At 33.7% G+C, this 18,182-nt stretch overlaps 1 long non-coding RNA gene and 1 other non-coding gene across 2 annotated transcripts; both read right to left on the bottom strand.

Moving 5' to 3' along the window:
- Positions 1-5,291: 5,291 nt before the first annotated feature.
- On the bottom strand, positions 5,292-6,857 carry LOC148780205 (uncharacterized). Its single transcript, XR_016042553.1, has 2 exons — positions 5,730-6,857; positions 5,292-5,491 (listed from the first exon to the last, which is right to left on the bottom strand). It is a non-coding gene; the product is annotated as an uncharacterized LOC148780205 (long non-coding RNA).
- A 9,062-nt stretch (positions 6,858-15,919) lies between these two features.
- On the bottom strand, positions 15,920-17,456 carry LOC18427558 (uncharacterized). Its single transcript, XR_016043448.1, has 3 exons — positions 17,360-17,456; positions 17,127-17,307; positions 15,920-16,838 (listed from the first exon to the last, which is right to left on the bottom strand). It is a non-coding gene; the product is annotated as an uncharacterized LOC18427558 (transcript).
- Positions 17,457-18,182: the final 726 nt, after the last annotated feature.

Below are 18,182 nucleotides of genomic sequence, written 5' to 3'. Positions count from 1 at the left end.
TATTTATCTCCATGGGAATCTCTCTTCTCTATGAGGGAAGGCCATGCTCTCGTATACATGAGGCATTTGCCCGTCTCTTTCTGGAGGAAGTCACCTTTCCTTGCTGACACAAATAGTGGCACACCTATTCTTTCCTCTTTCATCTCATATTTATAAAGTTAAGAATCTACACTAAATATAAAACTTCCCATAAATATGAAAGGGGGTATTTATAAGCTGAGGTGTAAGGGATCAAGTTACTCGTTAATGGCTCAAATTCTAATGAATATCAAGTCATAATCGTATACCAAACTACCTAAAAATGAATCTCAAGGAATCGATATGATTCCTTACCAATTCGGTACACGTTGGGAAGAACATTACATATGTGGTGCCTAAACACCACGTGGTATGCTGCATGCGAGTCAAGTTTGTCAATCCTATATATTATATGAATGGACTCAAGGCATAGGTAGTTAGGGTAGTGGGTGCTATAACATGATGTCGTGTTCCAATCCTACTACATAGTTAGGGTAGTGAGTGCTATAACATGATGTTCATGTGTTCCAATCCTACTACAGAGAAAGAAATGACCATTTTTCTACTGAAATATTCAAATAATATATATATATATATATATATATATATATATATATATATATATATATATATATATATATATATATATATATATATATATATATATGGTTTCTATAAGGTCGCAACCTTAAATAATCCAATTACGGCGCACCTCCAAATTTTATCATAACATGTAATTTTGGAGTACAAATTCATTAGGATTATCTCAAAATCTATTTTCATATCATACTATAAAATTTTAAAACCTAAAAATGGTTAAAATCAAGTAGATCTATAAACATATAAGAATATTTAAAATGGACAGTCTAGATAATGTGTTGCAAAATGCACTATTTCTTAGACGTAAAATCTTTTTTTTTTTTTCAAATTCATATATTTCGATATCGAGATGATCAATTATAGGGTTTTTCAACATTAAAATAATCTTTTTCGATGGATTTTTGAGGTGCATCTGTAATTCTACATTTGAAGGTTGCAACCTTATATCAACTTTTTCATATATATATATATATATATATATATATATATATATATAGATATATAAATCCTTAAAATAAAAAAATTCAAGTTAGAAAACAATCATTATTTTTTTAAAAAAAAATTATTTAAATAGGTAACTTTACCATTAAGCAAAAGCAAATTTAAAATTTTCACAAAAGTATCATGGCATTTTGGAAGTTAGTGTCTTAGAATTTTATTTGTAGAGTGCCTTTGTGCTTTAGTTAAAATTTGAATTGTACCCCTTATGGAGATGATAAAAATACCCTTTGTCTTCTAGTAATATTTACAAATTTGCCTCACCAAAGTAATTTTTTTAAAAAATAGACAACAAAATTAATAAATCCACCCTTCACAACTCTCTCTATCTTGAACCTTTGTAATTTGAAAGGTTGTGAAGTTTAGAATATCCCTATATATATATATATATATATATATATATATATATATATATATATATATATATATATATATATATATATATATATATATATATATATATATATATGTGTGTGTGTGTGTGTGTGTGTGTGTGTGTGTGTGTGTGTGTGTGTGTGTGTGTGTGTGTGTGTGTGTGTGTGTGTGTGGTTTCTATAAGGTTGCAACCTTAAACAATCCAATTAAGGCGCATCTTAAAATTTTATTATAACATGTAATTTATTTGTAAAAAATACTTAGTATTATCTTAAAATCTATTTTCATACCTAATTAGAAATTTTAACTTTAAAAAATGGTTAAAATCAAGTAGATCTATAAATATATGAAAATCTTGAAAATGGACGATCTAGATAATGTGTTGCAAGACGCACTATTTTCGGGACTCAAATTTTTCTTTCTTCATATTCATGCATCTTGATGTCAAGATGATCGATTCGAGGTTCTTTCTATATTAAAACAACATTTCTGATAGATTTTTGAGGTGCATCTGTGATTCCACATTTTAAGGTTGCAACCTTATATAAACTTTTCCCTATATATATATATATATATATATATATATATATATATATATATATATATATATATATATATATATATATGAAAAGATTGTATACGCGAGGTTGTGTATGTGGGTTGTATACGCCAACAATTGGGATCGCTCATCTCAAATTAACAGTCCACCGCAAAAAAACATTTCCCTGCGCCTCTCTCTCAACTGTCCCTACTCCCCTCTCTCTCATCGCGCCTCTCTCTCCCATGCCGTCCCACTCTCTCTATGCCCCCTCTCTCTGTATAAGCAAGCATGCATCAGTAAATCACGCATCTCTATCTCATCTTGCCTCTCTCCCAGCCATCCCTCTCTCTCTATGCCCCCTTTGCCTCTCTCAAAAATCTGAAGCACGCCTTCTCTCTCTCATGGGTAGCAGACATCTCTTTGTGAAATCTAAATCACGTGTTTTCAGGTATGGATGATCATTTTTCATTTTATTGATACTTCACTATTTTACCATGGCCATTTTACTTTGTCTAGTGCTTCTTATGGATGCTATTAGCAATTTTACTGATGCTTTTTATGGATGCCATTTTACATTTTACTGATGCTTCTTATGGATGTCATTATATCATGGTTGCTTATAGATGAATGATGTCATTTTACTGATGCTTTCTTATAGACGAGTGATGTCATTTTACTGATGCTTGCTTATGGATGATTGATGCTTGCTTGTGATCTGTACAAATTAATCGATCACAGATTTCTTGGCCACATTTTGGAGTTTCGGTTTTTCAATAGTTGAATGTCTTACACAGAGCATAGAAATTTCTTTAGAAATTTGTATCTCACAGAGCAACTAAACTATGAGCATAGAAATTTTTTTAGAAATTTGTATCTCAGATTTTGTGGTCACATTTGCGGTTTTTCAATGTTTGAATGTCTTACACAAAGCAATTAAACTATTGTGGATGCTATTTACCATGCCCATTTTACTTTTTACTAATGCTTTTTATGGATGCCAATTTATCATGGTTGCTTATGAATGAGTGATGCCATTTTACTAATGCTTTTGTATGGACAAGTGATGCTTTTTTACTGATGCTTGCTTATGGATGATTGATGCTTGTTTATGCTTGCTTATGATCTGTACAAATTAATCGATCACAAATTTTATGGCCACATTTGGGGGTTTCGGTTTTTCAATGGTTGAATGTCTTACACAGAGCAACCAAACTATTATGAATGACATTTTACCATGGTTATTTTACTTTTTACTGATGCTTCGTATGGATGCCAATTCACCATGGTTGATTATGGATAAGTGATGTTATTTTACTAATGCTTTCTTATGGACGAATGATGCCATTTTACTTATGCTTGCTTATGGATGAGTGATGCTTTCTTATGCTTGCTTATGATCTGTACAAATTAATCGATCACAGAATTTGTGGCCACATTTGGGGGTTTCGATTTTCAGTGCTTGAATGTCTTACACAGAGAAACTAAACTATGATCATAAATCTGTTTTTTGAGCTCAAAACCATTTACAAAATGAATCAGGACTTTGTTTGGGTTTTTCTTTTATGGTACGAGCCTTGACAAACCTGATTTGGGGGTTTGTGGAACATAATCAGTTTGCCAATATTGAGGCTTGTTTTGAATGAATCATGCTTACTTTGTCGTCTGCAAAATGGTGGTCGCAAGAAAAGTTGTGTGAGTTTTTTTTTTCTATTCATTACTTTAGTATTTGATTATGCTATACAAGAGAAATTCATTTCCATTGTTTCTTTTTTATGAAATTGGGATGCAGGTCTAGACCTTTGAGGTACATAGCATGTCATAAGTTTCCACAAGTGCTGGAGGATATCAATGACAAACTTGTCCACAGTACAATTTACAATGCAAATTAAGTACATCAAGCTCCCAATCTAACCACCTTGGAAGAATGTACTATCGGTGTACAATTTGTACTTTTTTTCAACGGTACGATGAATATATGGAAGGGATGAATTACAATATATACTTGAGACGTCATGATATACACTAGAACAATCAGTCATAAGAATCGCAAGAGCGTATTATGGTCAAGCCTGAACCGGTGGTCATTCAACAACAAATTATTGATACCTTAGGTGGTATGCAACCGTTTTTGGTTTTCTTGTGTAGTGAATGCTTTTATGTCTGTATTACTTTTATTGAAAAGTATTTGATATGACTAGATAGTATGTAACAAGTTTACTCTTATAAGATTTGAGTATGTAACCAGTTTCAACAGTGACTGATATAAAGGTTATTTGCTTTTTGAGTAGTTTTTAATTGTTGCGTATTTTCTTTCAATTTATTTATGTTTGACCATTGGTGCATGTTAGAAGCCAGTCAAGGTTGGGTTTCTGTGTTTGTTTCATCACATGTCCTGGTGGATTTAACATGGCATCTATAGGTGTGGTCGAAAAATAGGCACTCGTAATTGATAATATCCACTGCTACAGTAACATGCAGAGTTAAACTGCTTTTTCTTTCCATTTGATACGATGTTGGGTACTGGTGTATATTGGCAATAAATGAAGTTTCATTCCCGATTTTTCCCTATTGTGCAGTGGCGTGCCAAGCTTATAATACCACCGATAGCAAGTAAGGGCTGTAAGACCTCATCTAAGGATGCCCAATGTGGCCCCAAGACCAAGAGAAGGCTTTTATGGCCCAGGCCTTAGTTCTTTATGCTTGCCGGGTTGCCTGGCCCATTGGCACAGCTGCCAAAGGCAAAACTGTTGCGTTTAGAAGTTATGCTCTCTCTCTCTCTCACGTAGACACCAAAACATCATCTCTCTAGAAGTGGTCCTTTTCTAATCGGATAGAAGCCTATGTTATTTCATTGATGGTTTGATGATGTTAAACACTAAAGTGCTTCACTTGGTTTTTAGGATAATATAACGTCCAAATGATGTGGATGTTTTGAAGTGCTTAGAAACCTGCTTTTGAGGGATCCTATTGACTCTGGCCCCATTCAAGGACTATAATTTTGTATTTTTTTACAAAATAGCAAGAGAGAGATATGGTATGCATTCAACAAAAATTGCAGCAAGTTGGTGGATAGAGGCCGGTAGAAGAAGATTCCCTTCTAATTATATATTGCCAAAAAACCAAACACCCACACAAAAGATTCTAAAATACATTTCTCTTTCTTTGTCTCACGTTGTCATCCAAACCAATGGATTATATTGAAACCTCTATTTGAGAAGGCTTTAATACTACAAATCTTATGCTATAAGCTCACCCAAAAGAAAAAATGCTTCAATGTGATAATAGGGATTGAAAATATCAAGTTGAGCACAACAAAAACCCAGATGTACAAATGACTTTGAGTACAACAAAACCCAGATCTACAAATGACTTTACAAGTAAATTGTCTTGCTGTTGTTGCATCATGTCAGGAGGTCGTCGTAGACTGAAAACCATCTCCTTTGTCTTCCCAAAATAAACCTGTGATCAAATGGCTAATTTTACACCATTTCTAAAGCTATGCATTTTAGTCACTCAGAACATGAGTGGTATCTAAGATCTAAAAAGTTCTAAAACAATGCAAGTTTTAGTAAAATATTTCAAAGATAGTGGCATAATCATAGTTCCTCCCTATTTCTTTTGATGTCAGCTTTTGTAATATTTTAATGGTTTTTTGTATTCCTTGCAATGGCAATGACAATTCAAAATGAGAGAATACCTGATCGAGTGAGTTTCTTAAGTTGCCCTCCTTTTCTTCTATCATATGAAACAGCAAGATCCAAAATCATCTGCATCGATTGCAACGAATTAATGACCCAAAGAAGAGAAAAAATTATTGCTCACATTCTTAACCGATATACACATCAGTTCGGAAAACATAAAATAAAAATCACTAGCTATACATCAATGGCACTTTAAGAGTTTGTAAGACAACTTTCAAAGGAAATCCATTCCACCATTTAAGCATCTCAAGAATAGAAAACCAAGTCATACACGACATGTTGGCTTACTAACATATATTTCTTTGGAAACATATATTTCTTGGAAACATGTAGAATAACTAGATGGAGAGCCCAACCTTGATCATAATAGTTAATTATTGAAAAATCAAAAACAACTAATACAATGAAAATTCAAAAGAATCTAAAGGGATGGATTAGTACTTTTCACAAAGGAATGATGGACAATTTCTTCTGTCAATCCCACTGCACTAACAAACTGTACATTTCATAATATTTTCCACTGGCTTCCATCCCTCTAATAGAGCTTTTTTTCTTGCCTTTGTCGGCCGTCCCTTTGCCCGTGCTCGTGGATGATCAAGGACTTTAAGGTAGTTGTAACTTCCATTTAGTGTGTCAATAGAACCAAAAGCTCCCCTCTCATCATTGACATGGGTCATGGTGTCAACCTGTGGACGTCGCTTACAACTAAATTTACCATCAACCTTTATAATATCATCGTGTATTAAAGATATTACAAAATCATGAACCTCCATGATGTCTGACTCACGGTTCGCGAGGTATTGAACAATCTTCAAGACATTGTTATATCGAATGGAGCGCAGTAGTGCTTATGTATCATGAAGTTGTTTGCCACTTTCATCAACAAAACAACCCCTATTTGCGTCCTTTGACCAACACCTCATTATGTATGCTGGAGGGACTTCAAAAATATTTTTCATCATAAAAATCTTCAACACATGCATGCAAATAAGGCCCATCCTCTCATATAAGTGACAATTGCAAGAAGCCTTCTTCTCATGAGGATTGAATTCCACCAAGTATGATCTAGATCTGGTTCCCATATCTGCCACCTTAAAAGTGGCAAGCTGTCCATTTTTATCAACTAATTCATTCATTAAATTCATACAATTGGCAACCTCTTTCGCAAATATCTTGAAAATCTTTTGAGCATATATTTTTGATGCCTGTAACTCAAATAAAGAAGTTGTTCTTAATATTGGAGTTGTTGCAATGTCTTTCAAGTTGTTTTCTTTTTTTTTTCGTACCTTCTTATCTTTTCCATTAATGTACGTAAGCTAGTTTTGGATGTCAAGTATATCTTGAAATGCTTATTCATCCCTTCATTTCTTTGGGTAGAAGTCATACCTGTTGTGAACCTGCCAGTCAAGTATGGGTGGAAACCATAAAGCCTATTTAGCCATTCATTGCTATGCAACTTATATTTTTCAATCATTAATTTCCATTTAAATTCAAATTATTCTATTGTTGGGCTAGCTATACAACTTCTGAAGGTATTTGAATAGGAAGGATGCATGCGCAAGACATGACATAGTTTTTCTTTAACTTTCGAAAGTATATGCCACTTACAGTAATGATGCTCACTCTTGTAAAAAACTTGTCTCTCTACGGCTGAAATTGCATGGTCTTGATTAGTGAGAATAACGTCTCGTTGTTGTCCACCCGTTGCTTCTAACCAATTTTCAAATATCTAAATAAATGATTTTACCTTCTCATCAAATATGAGTGCAAATCCAAAGAAGGTTGTATTGAAGTGATGATTTACACTAAGTATAGGTGCAAAGGACATACTACAAGAGTTTTTTTGTATGTGGTATCAAATGTAACCACATCAAAGAAGTATTGATGTGAAACTTTACATGACGCATCTACCCGTAAGATGCTGAGAATGTGATCGTCTTCATCTAATTTCAACCTATAGAAAAAAGATGGATTCGATTCTTTCATTTTATACAGCCATTGCATAATTAGACTACCATCTTCTCCTCTGAGTTTCCTTCTGGCACTATCAATTTCATTCTTGATATCCTTTTGTGTACATGTGACATTCTTGATCCCTCTAGCATGCTCTATGAATATGTCATGAATATGTATTGGCTTAACCATTGTCGAAGTCATTGAATTTATCATCAACTTTGTGGCACTAGACAATGTTCGGTGGCTACGAATTAGACAAGCTTTCCTTGGACTAACTAGATCGTGATTGTGATCACCAATAAACCTAGTCATGACCCACTTATTGTCCGCTTTTCTAGTGACTCCCAGCTTAGCCTTATACCCACATCGTGATTCAGGAAGTTCCTTTCCACTGACTTGATCCTTTGCTTTGCGAAATCCCTCTTTAGAGCAAACAATTTCCCTGTGAATCCTTTCACTTTTTTCATTATGGGTAGTGCCCTTACGGATACCAAAACCTTTCACCAATCCATAAGCCTTATAGTACTCAATTGCATTTTCTCTGAAAAAAACTCCATTCCTAAACAGGGTACATTTTTTTCTAAGAGTTTGGTTGAGGATTCAGGTTCTTCATCTTGCATTTCTGTGAAATTTCTAGGAAGGTTTGCAAGATAAGGAAACCTGCTCTATGAGCTCATTGGTGTCTCACATTACGCAAGTGGGAGTTGACATACAATCTGAAACGGTGTGATCCATCTAAGTTTTTCAAGTAACCCTACATAAAAAGACAAACTATATAAATATATGTATTCAAACCTTTATATAGACATAATAACATCTCAATATGCAAAAGTGGGGGCATGCACTATACTTTTTCATAAAACTTACACGGAACCAAATAATATAGTCCAAGTTCAAAGAGAAATTAAGATAACAGTGACCATAAGAAAGAAGTATCCGAAGGGACGTTGAACAGAACATAATGATACAAATGAGAAGTGAATCAATCTGAAAATCACCACCAAATTCATTGAAGCATAGATTTTGTAAATGTGCAGGCAACAGATCATCACTTGAGATGTGAAATAACAAATTAGCTTGGATTACATAATCAAAAAGTGATGGCGCATCAAAGCAAAAAATTATACTCAATCACTGAAAAACCAAGACCCCCACATGTGGCAAAGAATTCTTTAATACAAAGGTAACCTTTCCTCAAAACAATATGGAACATAAGCTACAATCAGAAGTTCTTTGCTTTTTTTCTATTGTAAACAATCTACATTATTGAATGCGTGAACTCAATAATATTTTTATATTTGTTTAGCCCAGCATTATTTGTTGGGGAGAGTCAGGTCGTAAACATGGATCAACAGCATCACGTCTCATAAATTCTTAAAAGCCACATGATCATTATCATATTAAGTAACACATAAACAAGTCATCATCCAATTTGAATAAACAATTGAGGATGCTATACTTCAAACTTTAAATAAGCAATACATTATTCATTTTGTAAAAAAATTTGACAGACTGATTCATTTTGACAAATCAGGTTTGTCAAGACTCATACCATAAAAAAAAAAACCCAAACAAAATCCTGATTCATTTTGTAAAATGGTTTTTAGCTCATAAATTTTATAGACCATAATCAAGCATCAGTCATCCGAAAAACCCAAATATACAGATCTATGCTCATAGTTTAGTTGCTCTATGTAAGATTCTCAAGCACTGAAAAATCGAAACCCCCAAATGTAGCCACAAAATCTGTGATATATAAATTTATAAAGGAATCTCTATGCTATGTGTAAGACATTCAAGCACTGAAAAATAGAAACCCCCAAATGTGGCCACAAAATCAGTGAGATACAAATTTCTGAAAAAATTTCTATGCTCTGTGTAAGACATTCAACAATTGAAAAACTGAAACCCCAAAATGTGGCCAAGAAATCTGTGATCAATTAATTTGTAAAGATCATAAGTAAGCATCATTCATCCATAAGCAAGTAGCAGTAAAATGGCATCACTCGTCCATAAGAAAGCATCAGTTAAATGACATCATTCATCCATAAGCAACCATGGTAAAATGGCATCCATAAGAAGCATCAGTAAAATGTAAAATGGCATCCATAAAAAGCATCAGTAAAATTGCTAATGGAATCCATAAGAAGCATTAGTAAAAAGTAAAATGTCCATGGTAAAATGGCTAAGTATCAGTAAAATGAAAAATGGATATCCATACCTGAAAACTTGTGATTTAGATTTCTCAGAGAGATGCCTACTACATATGAGAGAGAGAGAGGGCGTGCTTCAGATTTTTGAGAGAGGCAGAGGGGGCATAGAGAGAGAGGGACGCTTGGGAGAGAGAGGCGCGTGATTTACTAATGCGTGCTTATGATTGATGCTTGCTTATGCGGAGAGAGAGGGAGCATAGAGAGAGAGGGTGCCATGGGAGAGAGAAGCGTGATGAGAGAGAGGGGAGCAGAGAAAGTTGTAGAGAGAGAGAGGCAGGGAAATGTTTTTTTGAAGTGGACCATCGATTTGAGAGGAGCGATCCCAACCATTGGCGTATACAACCCATACGCATCCTTGCGCATACAATCTTTTCCCATATATATATATATATATATATATAGAGAGAGAGAGAGAGAGAGAGAGAGGAAAAGTCCTCTCAAATTGACCAAAATACCAACAAAATCTTTCAGGGGTATTTTGGTCAATTTTTTCATGTAAAATATTTTTTTGATATTTTTCGTAGATTCGCCAATTTTTTATGAATGAACGCTCCAAATTTCTCAATCCGATTTGTAAAAAGAAAAATAAAAATGAATCACTACTAGACAATCGTGACCGTATGATGAACTTTCGACGGTGATGAGGGTAGGCGAAATCACTGTTCATTTTCGGCTATAGGCGTTTTATAGTATCTTAGACACACACATGCATATATATATATATATATATATATATATATATATATATATATATATATATATATATATATATATATATATATATATATATATATATATATATATATATGAAAAACACCACGCAATGTTTATAGGAGAAAATGAACAATGATTTTTCTTATGCTCATCACCGTCCAAAGTTCATCACACGGTCACAATTATTCAATAGTGTTTCAATTTTCAATTTTCTTTTACTAATCGGAATGATCTGAAATTTGGAGCATGTGTTAATCAAAAATAGAAAAATCTAATAAAAATATAAAAAAATAATTTCTTAAAATATAAATTGACCAAAATACCCCTGAAACTTTTACAGGGGTAATTTGTTTAATTTATATTTTTTGAAATATTTGTTAGGAGAGTCTCACTAAGATGTACACATTCACTAAATTTCATATCATTCTGATTTGTAGAAAAGACTGAAAAATAAAATACTACCGGACAATCGTGACCGTGCGATGAACTTTGGACAATGATGAGGGTAGGCGAAATCACTGTTCATTTTCGCCTAAAGACGTTGGGAAGGCTTTTCATATATATATATATATATATATGAAAAGCCTTCCCAACGTCTATAGGAAAAAATGAACTGTGATTTCGTTATATCTGTATGAAAAGTCTTCCCAACGCCTATAGGCGAAAATAAACAGTGATTTCGCTTACTTTCATCACCGTATATATATATATATATATATATATATATATATATATATATATATATATAAGAAAAGTCTTCCCAATGCCTATAGGTGAAATTGTATAGTGATTTCGCATGTCCTCATCACTGTCCAAACTTCATCGTACGGTCACGATTGTTTGGTAGTAATCTATTTTTCATTTGTTTTCTACAAATCAGAATGATATGAATTTTGATCGTATGTATATCTTAGTGAGGTGCACCTAATAAAAAATATAAAAAATAATAATTCACAAAAAGAAAATGACTAAAATACCTCTGAAACTTTTTCAGGGGTATTTTTATCAATTTATTTCATGTAAAATATTTTTTTGATATTGTTCATAGATTCGCCTATTTTTTATAAACACGCGCTCCAAATTTCTGATCATTCTAATTTGTAGAAAAAAAAATGAAACACTACCAGATAATCGTGATCGTACAATGAACTTTGGACGGTGATGAGGGTAGGCGAAATCACTGTTCATTTTCGCCTATAGGAATCTGAGCCGATCTGACGGTCATGACCTCATTTCGTGTTTGAATTTTAATTTTATTTCTACATAAGCAAATTACTTGAAATTTTAGATATGTGTTCTTAAAAAATAGGCGAATCTAATAAAAATATCAAAAAAATATTTTACATGAAATAAATTGACCAAAATGCCCCTAAAAAGTTTTAGAGGTATTTTCGTCGATTTATTTTTTGTGAATTAAGTTTGTGATATTTTTATTAGGTGCGCCTTGATGAGAAAAACATACTTTTAAAATTTCAAGTGATTTGGATTTGTAGAAAAAAAAATTAAAATTCAAACATGAAATGAAGTCGTGGTCGTCTCGTGACCGTCAGATCGACCCAGATTCAATATGGGTCGTTGGGTGTATTCTTACAGCTACACCCGTCGGCATACTGTAGCATCTTCCTATATATATATATATATATATATATATATATATATATATATATATATATATATATATATATATATATATATATATATATGAGTAATGATACTATGAGATCCTCCCATACCCATGTGAGTAGGACCCCAAAGGATCACCATTAAATTTTGACACAGATCTCTAGAAAAGTTATCAATAAACCCATTCACCCTAGTACCACACCCATGTGATAACTTTTCTAGAGATCAGTATCAAAATTTAATAGTGATCATTTGGTGTCCTACTCACATAGGTGTGGAAGGGTCTCACAGTGTCATTAGTCACACACACCGTTGAGTAAAATGGTTATAATTTATTTGTGATATATGGGATAAAGGTGAACTAGTTAAATTTCACGTACATTGCGGTGGAAAATGTACATGCCTTAATTTCCATTATCTTTACACGATACCCCTAGGTTTGGCTGTGAGCAGGAAAGGAAATAGTGAACATTGTGAAAATGGTTGATTTGATGGGGCATAGATTGAATAATGGGATTTACTATGAAACTATTTATTTATTTCACAAGGATGTCACAATTACTCCTAGCCATTATATTCAAATTGGATAGCTGGGGTGGGTTACAAAGTTTAAAAATATTTGTTTTTGGACTTTGACAGTTGTACAACCAGCTTTGTTTTATAGGGTGGAATGTTGGGTGGTCAAAAAACATCTATAGGATGAGTGTACCTAATATGAGGATGTTAAGATGGATGAGTGGTAAGGCAAGAAGGGATAAAATTTAAATGAGTGCACTAAGTAAAACTTAAGTGTGGATGGATGAGTGGTAAGGCAAGAAAGGATAAAATTTAAAACGAGTGCACTACGTAAAACTTAAGTATGGCTTCAATAGGCGAGAGAAAATTGACTTAGGTGGCCTAACTATATACAATGTTGACCCAATACTGCACTTGTTAGGAGGTAGATGTAAGTTCAAGTGGAAGGCTCAAAAAGGGCAAAATGTAGGCTCAAAAGAACATGGTTAGAAGTAGTGAGAAAAGATATGATGACTTTTGGCCTCAATAAAAGCATGGTTCTTGAAAGAGCAAAATGACGGACCATGATTTGTATAGACGATCCCAAATAGATGATAAAAGGCTTTGATGATGATTATGAGTTTAGACAATAACGCTCACAACTATCTGATTCGAAATCTGACAGACAAGAATGATTGTGACCTCTTTGTACTAAAAATAAATGGTCTCTTTATACACTTTTTTTTAAATAATCAAATTTCATGTATATTGTGGCGGCTGACGTACATGCCTCAATTTCCATTATCTTTATTCAATACTCCAAGTTTGACATTGAAGAGGATATACTAAATATTTTTGAAAATGTTGATTTTTTAAAATATAATTCTCAGATTCGAGACGCTACATTTTTTTTTTATAAGGCTTGTAGAGAAAGACGAATGCTACAATCCCGAAACTATCCACTTCTCAATTAGTGTGACAATGCCACACTAGCCCAAGACTCACAAGCAAATAGAAAGATGAAGTGGAAGAAAAACTTCATAAAAAAAAACATGAGGTACACAAAAGCATTTCAATCCCAACACACAAGACTAACCTTAACACATGTGACCCAATGTTCTCACCATATACCTCTCTTTAAATAGGGGTTATATAACCATATTTCCTACAATAACTACCCAGTTGTAATTGTAACTACTAACCACCTAGTAGTTTTACAATTTCCTACCACACAAACTTACAAGTGGAATGGTTACTACATCGCTCATAATAAAATAACATAAAAACTAATATATTTTCTAGAAAATACAATTTAATAATTCTAACACTCCCACTTAAAGTTATTTTCTAGAAAGGTGATCATGCATACACAATCATGTCCATCATTTCCCAATATTGAAAATCCGGCCATTTAGCAGGCCACCAAAGATATTCTCAAATTCCACTAAGTAGGGTTGCATAGCCCACCTTGAAAATACGTAACATTGGGAATATACTCACTCTTTAACCCATGAATGATAAGTAACTTTAATCATGCCTCCGAATAGTTCTTCTAGATCAACAAGAGATCTCCCAACAAAGATTCTAGATCTTTAAGAATAATTGAGAAATAGAAAGACCACCTTGAATTGAGTTCCCAACTCAATATTAAAACCATTAGACCTTACACCGAATCCATCTTCAAAAAGACAATTGATCTTCTTCACCAAGGGAGTCAAAACCACATAACCACCACTCATGTGGCTCTGATACCATGTAGAGAAAGACGGATGCCACAATCCCAAAACTATCTGCTTCTCAATTAGTATGACAATGCCACACTAGCCCAAGACTTACAAACAAATAGAAAGAAGAAGAAAAACTAAGATGAAGTGGAAGAAAAACTTCATAAAAAAAAATGTGGGATACACTAAGGCATTACAATCTCAACACACAAGAATAATGTTAACACATGTGACCCAATTTTCTGATCATATACCTCTCTTTAAATAGGGGTTTTTACAACCATATTTCCTACAGTAACTACCCACTTATAACTATAACTACTAGCAACCTAGTAGCTTTCACTTGTAACTATAACTACTAACCACTTAGTAGTTTTACAACTTCCTACTACATGAACTTATAAGTGTAACCTTACTGCATCACTCATGATAAAATAGCATAAAAACTAATATACTTTCTAGAAAATGCAATTTAACAATTTTCACTAGTCCGAGGCCCTATTTTAATCTTTTCCTTTCAATAATTAGTCAAATTTCCATGTCTACCTCATCTCCTCTAGAAAGAATCCAAAAAAAAGAAAAGTACATTTGCTTAATGTTCGACAGTTCGAGTAATCAAATTATGCGTGCCCCATCAAAATATTAGACGTAGAATTTTGCTTTTTCAAATAAATTAGGGGTTGTATTTTATATTATGAGACCATATATCTATGTTACAAAGTCACAAGTGCTATTAGCCATTAAATGTCAAATTGGATGGCTTTACAAAATTCAATTTTTTTTTTTTTTTAAAACCTAACTGATAAAGTGACTGTAACCTAAGTAAATGTTCGCTTTACATACTTTTCTAATAAATTATGTGGTGCCTGAGCCCAAAGAAAATTGTGGTGCCTAAAATGGGCCATGAAAAGAATAATCAAGAAAAAAGTATTTTCACGATAGTCACTTATCCATGACTCTAAAATTTTACAATAGTAATTGCATGGCAAATGCCAGAACAATCCTTCATGTAACAAGGATAATCACTATAACATTATACATATATGACACTAGAATAATCACTCTCAAATCAAGCACCATATTTTAAATATGAAAAAAGTTTATTATGTTTCGATGCTGAAAACCTCAAATCTAATCATCTTGACTTTGAGATACATGCACTTAAAAAAAGAAATGAACTTTAATTTTTGAAAATAGTACATCATGTAATGTATTATCTAAACCGTCAATTTTAAATATTCTCAAGTGTTCATAGATGTGCTTGATCTATACTATTTTTTAAGCTTTAAATTTTATAATTAGATATTAAAATAAAATTTCAGGTCATCACAAAGACTTTAAATGTTAAAACGACATCTTTCGATACTATTTGAAGGTGCGTCTTAGTTTGATCATTTAGGCCTCAGCCTTATACAAACCATACCCTTCCTTTAAATATTCCTCCTAAATGTCCAACTATACTTAAATCGACAAATAATGCAACTGTGGTATTAGGTCTTAGAAGCCAATGCAAACATTACTATGCCCACTTCTCCCTAAACTGATGGGAGTGTCTAAAAGTGTAAGTGAAGATCAAACCTCCATTCATTCTCCTTATCACATACCTCTCAACCAAAATGTATAATGCAAATGTCCATTCCCCACCATTGCCACAATGAAACACTCTTTCCACAATCTCATCCTTGTCTACTCTAATGGCTTCTGTATCCTGATCCCATCTCATCTTCTCCATAATTGCTATGCTCAATCCAATACCTGTTAGCCCTCCTTGCACACTCTTCTTTTCCTTTGTCTCGAACCACATCATGCTATTCGCGTCGTCTCGCCTTCCAGTGGTCGGCTCCGATCCCATCAATAGCCCTTCTTCTCTTCTCACAGTCGTATTGACGGTCACTGTTTCATTTCCATGCCCTCGACAACTATGAATCTCCTCCCACTGCTGCTCTAAACTCATCTTATAGTACACACTCTCCTTCAATTGTTGTTTTGGATTTTCAAGCCCTCCTTTTTCCTTAATGAAAATGAAAGGACAATACCACACTCCTACAATAACACTTGAGCATTTCTGTGAGACTGGGAAGTCCAATGGTGGAAGCTGGGCTCAAAGAGCAACATTCAAGCCTAGGGCATCACCCAGATTCAAACTTTTTGATGTTAAAAAATTAACCGACCACCCTTCCCTGCGTAGAAATAACGGGGATAGCCATCCGAAGCCACAGATTTGCCTGTGAAATACATGCAATGTTTTCCCTTGGGAATGACTTGTATATGTTGATAGATGTTATTGGGATCATATGGGCTCGAGTTCTTGTCTTTCACATATCTGCAACAAAAACAACAAGTGCCCTCCTCTTCCACCCGAGAGCAAGTACATACCAACCTGCCGAATTTGAATCATAGTTTCAGGTCCCCTCGGATTAAAATCTCTTAAGAAGAACAAAACAGGGGACATGGGTAACTTGAAAGCAAAATGTGCAACTACAGGAAAATTGAAGACAAGATCGATAAAAGACTGAAAGCAAAGGATGAATATAACGATCAAGTTTAAATGTTCAAGAATGCCCAAAGGAAAAGAGAAAAGGAAAGCAAATTCATTTCACAATTGGAACTATATCAAAATGATCTTGTGCACTGGTGTCAAGTTGGAAAAGGTAAGTGTGAGGCTTACCCGGGGTGTTTGCCATATACTGTAACTACATAGTAGATATTAGAAGACAAGGGCTGACCGTGAACCGGGATGAAATATGCCTCATGGACATCAGTGATTATAAGTAACTCGAAGGGATTTGTTGTGCGGAAATTGTGGCCCCCTAACACTCGTATCTCGACAAATTCCCCAACAACTGGAACTCAAATCACCATCGCTATCTTCTTGAATGAGAAGGTGGCCTGAAAAAGGACCTTCTGGTGGGTGGAGAGATTGCTCAATGTGAATTCCGGCTGTGCCATTATTCTCAGCGGCCAACAAGAAGAGAGAAAGTGGTTTTGTGGAATACATGGTGAAGCGTAAATGAGGTGATTGTAGTTCTCTTCTTCTTATACTTCTTCAAACCTAAGATACAAGCCAAAAATCCATGGTTAATTGTCATTACACAATTGAATTCATCGACATTACGATGAGTTGCCGAGAAACTTCGTTTAGTTTCACAACATGACAATAGCGTGGCAATTTCTAGGTTGATAGAGCCAACCATTAAACCATGACCTTTGTTTTCTTGTTTTTTGGGTGAATGCACTTAAACAGTGACTAAAAACAAACCTCAATAAAATCACTAAAAACAAATAAAGAGCACACCCGAGTAACCTGCATTTGCCACCGCAGCAAGCCTGAGTCTCCTCGAGTCCGGTGTTCAACTCACGGATCTTAAAAAAAAAAAAAAAAAAATTGTTATATAAAATTCGAAAAGCGAAAATTATTTGTAATATATTTTTTATTATTTTTATTATAGGTAGAATCTCAACCGTCAAATCTTCATCGAGTGGTTCAAAATACATATTATTATTTTAATTTTAATTGTTTTTCTATAAATTCGATTAATATGAAATTTTGGGTGCATATACCTAACACTATTGCCCACCATATAAAAATATAAAAACATTATTTTCAATAATTTAAAATAACCAAATCACCCCCAACATTTTTCAGGGGTATTTTGGTCATTTTATATTTTAGAAAATAGTTTTTATATATTTTTAAATTGTGAACCCAATTTTTTAGTACACA

This window comes from Amborella trichopoda, chromosome 10 (genome assembly GCF_054954075.1).
Source record: "Amborella trichopoda isolate Santa Cruz 75 chromosome 10, AtrichopodaSantaCruz75HAP2 v2.0, whole genome shotgun sequence".
Taxonomy (NCBI): domain Eukaryota; kingdom Viridiplantae; phylum Streptophyta; class Magnoliopsida; order Amborellales; family Amborellaceae; genus Amborella; species Amborella trichopoda.
Note: the sequence above shows the minus strand (reverse complement) of the source record. Positions and strands in the feature narration are given on the sequence as shown.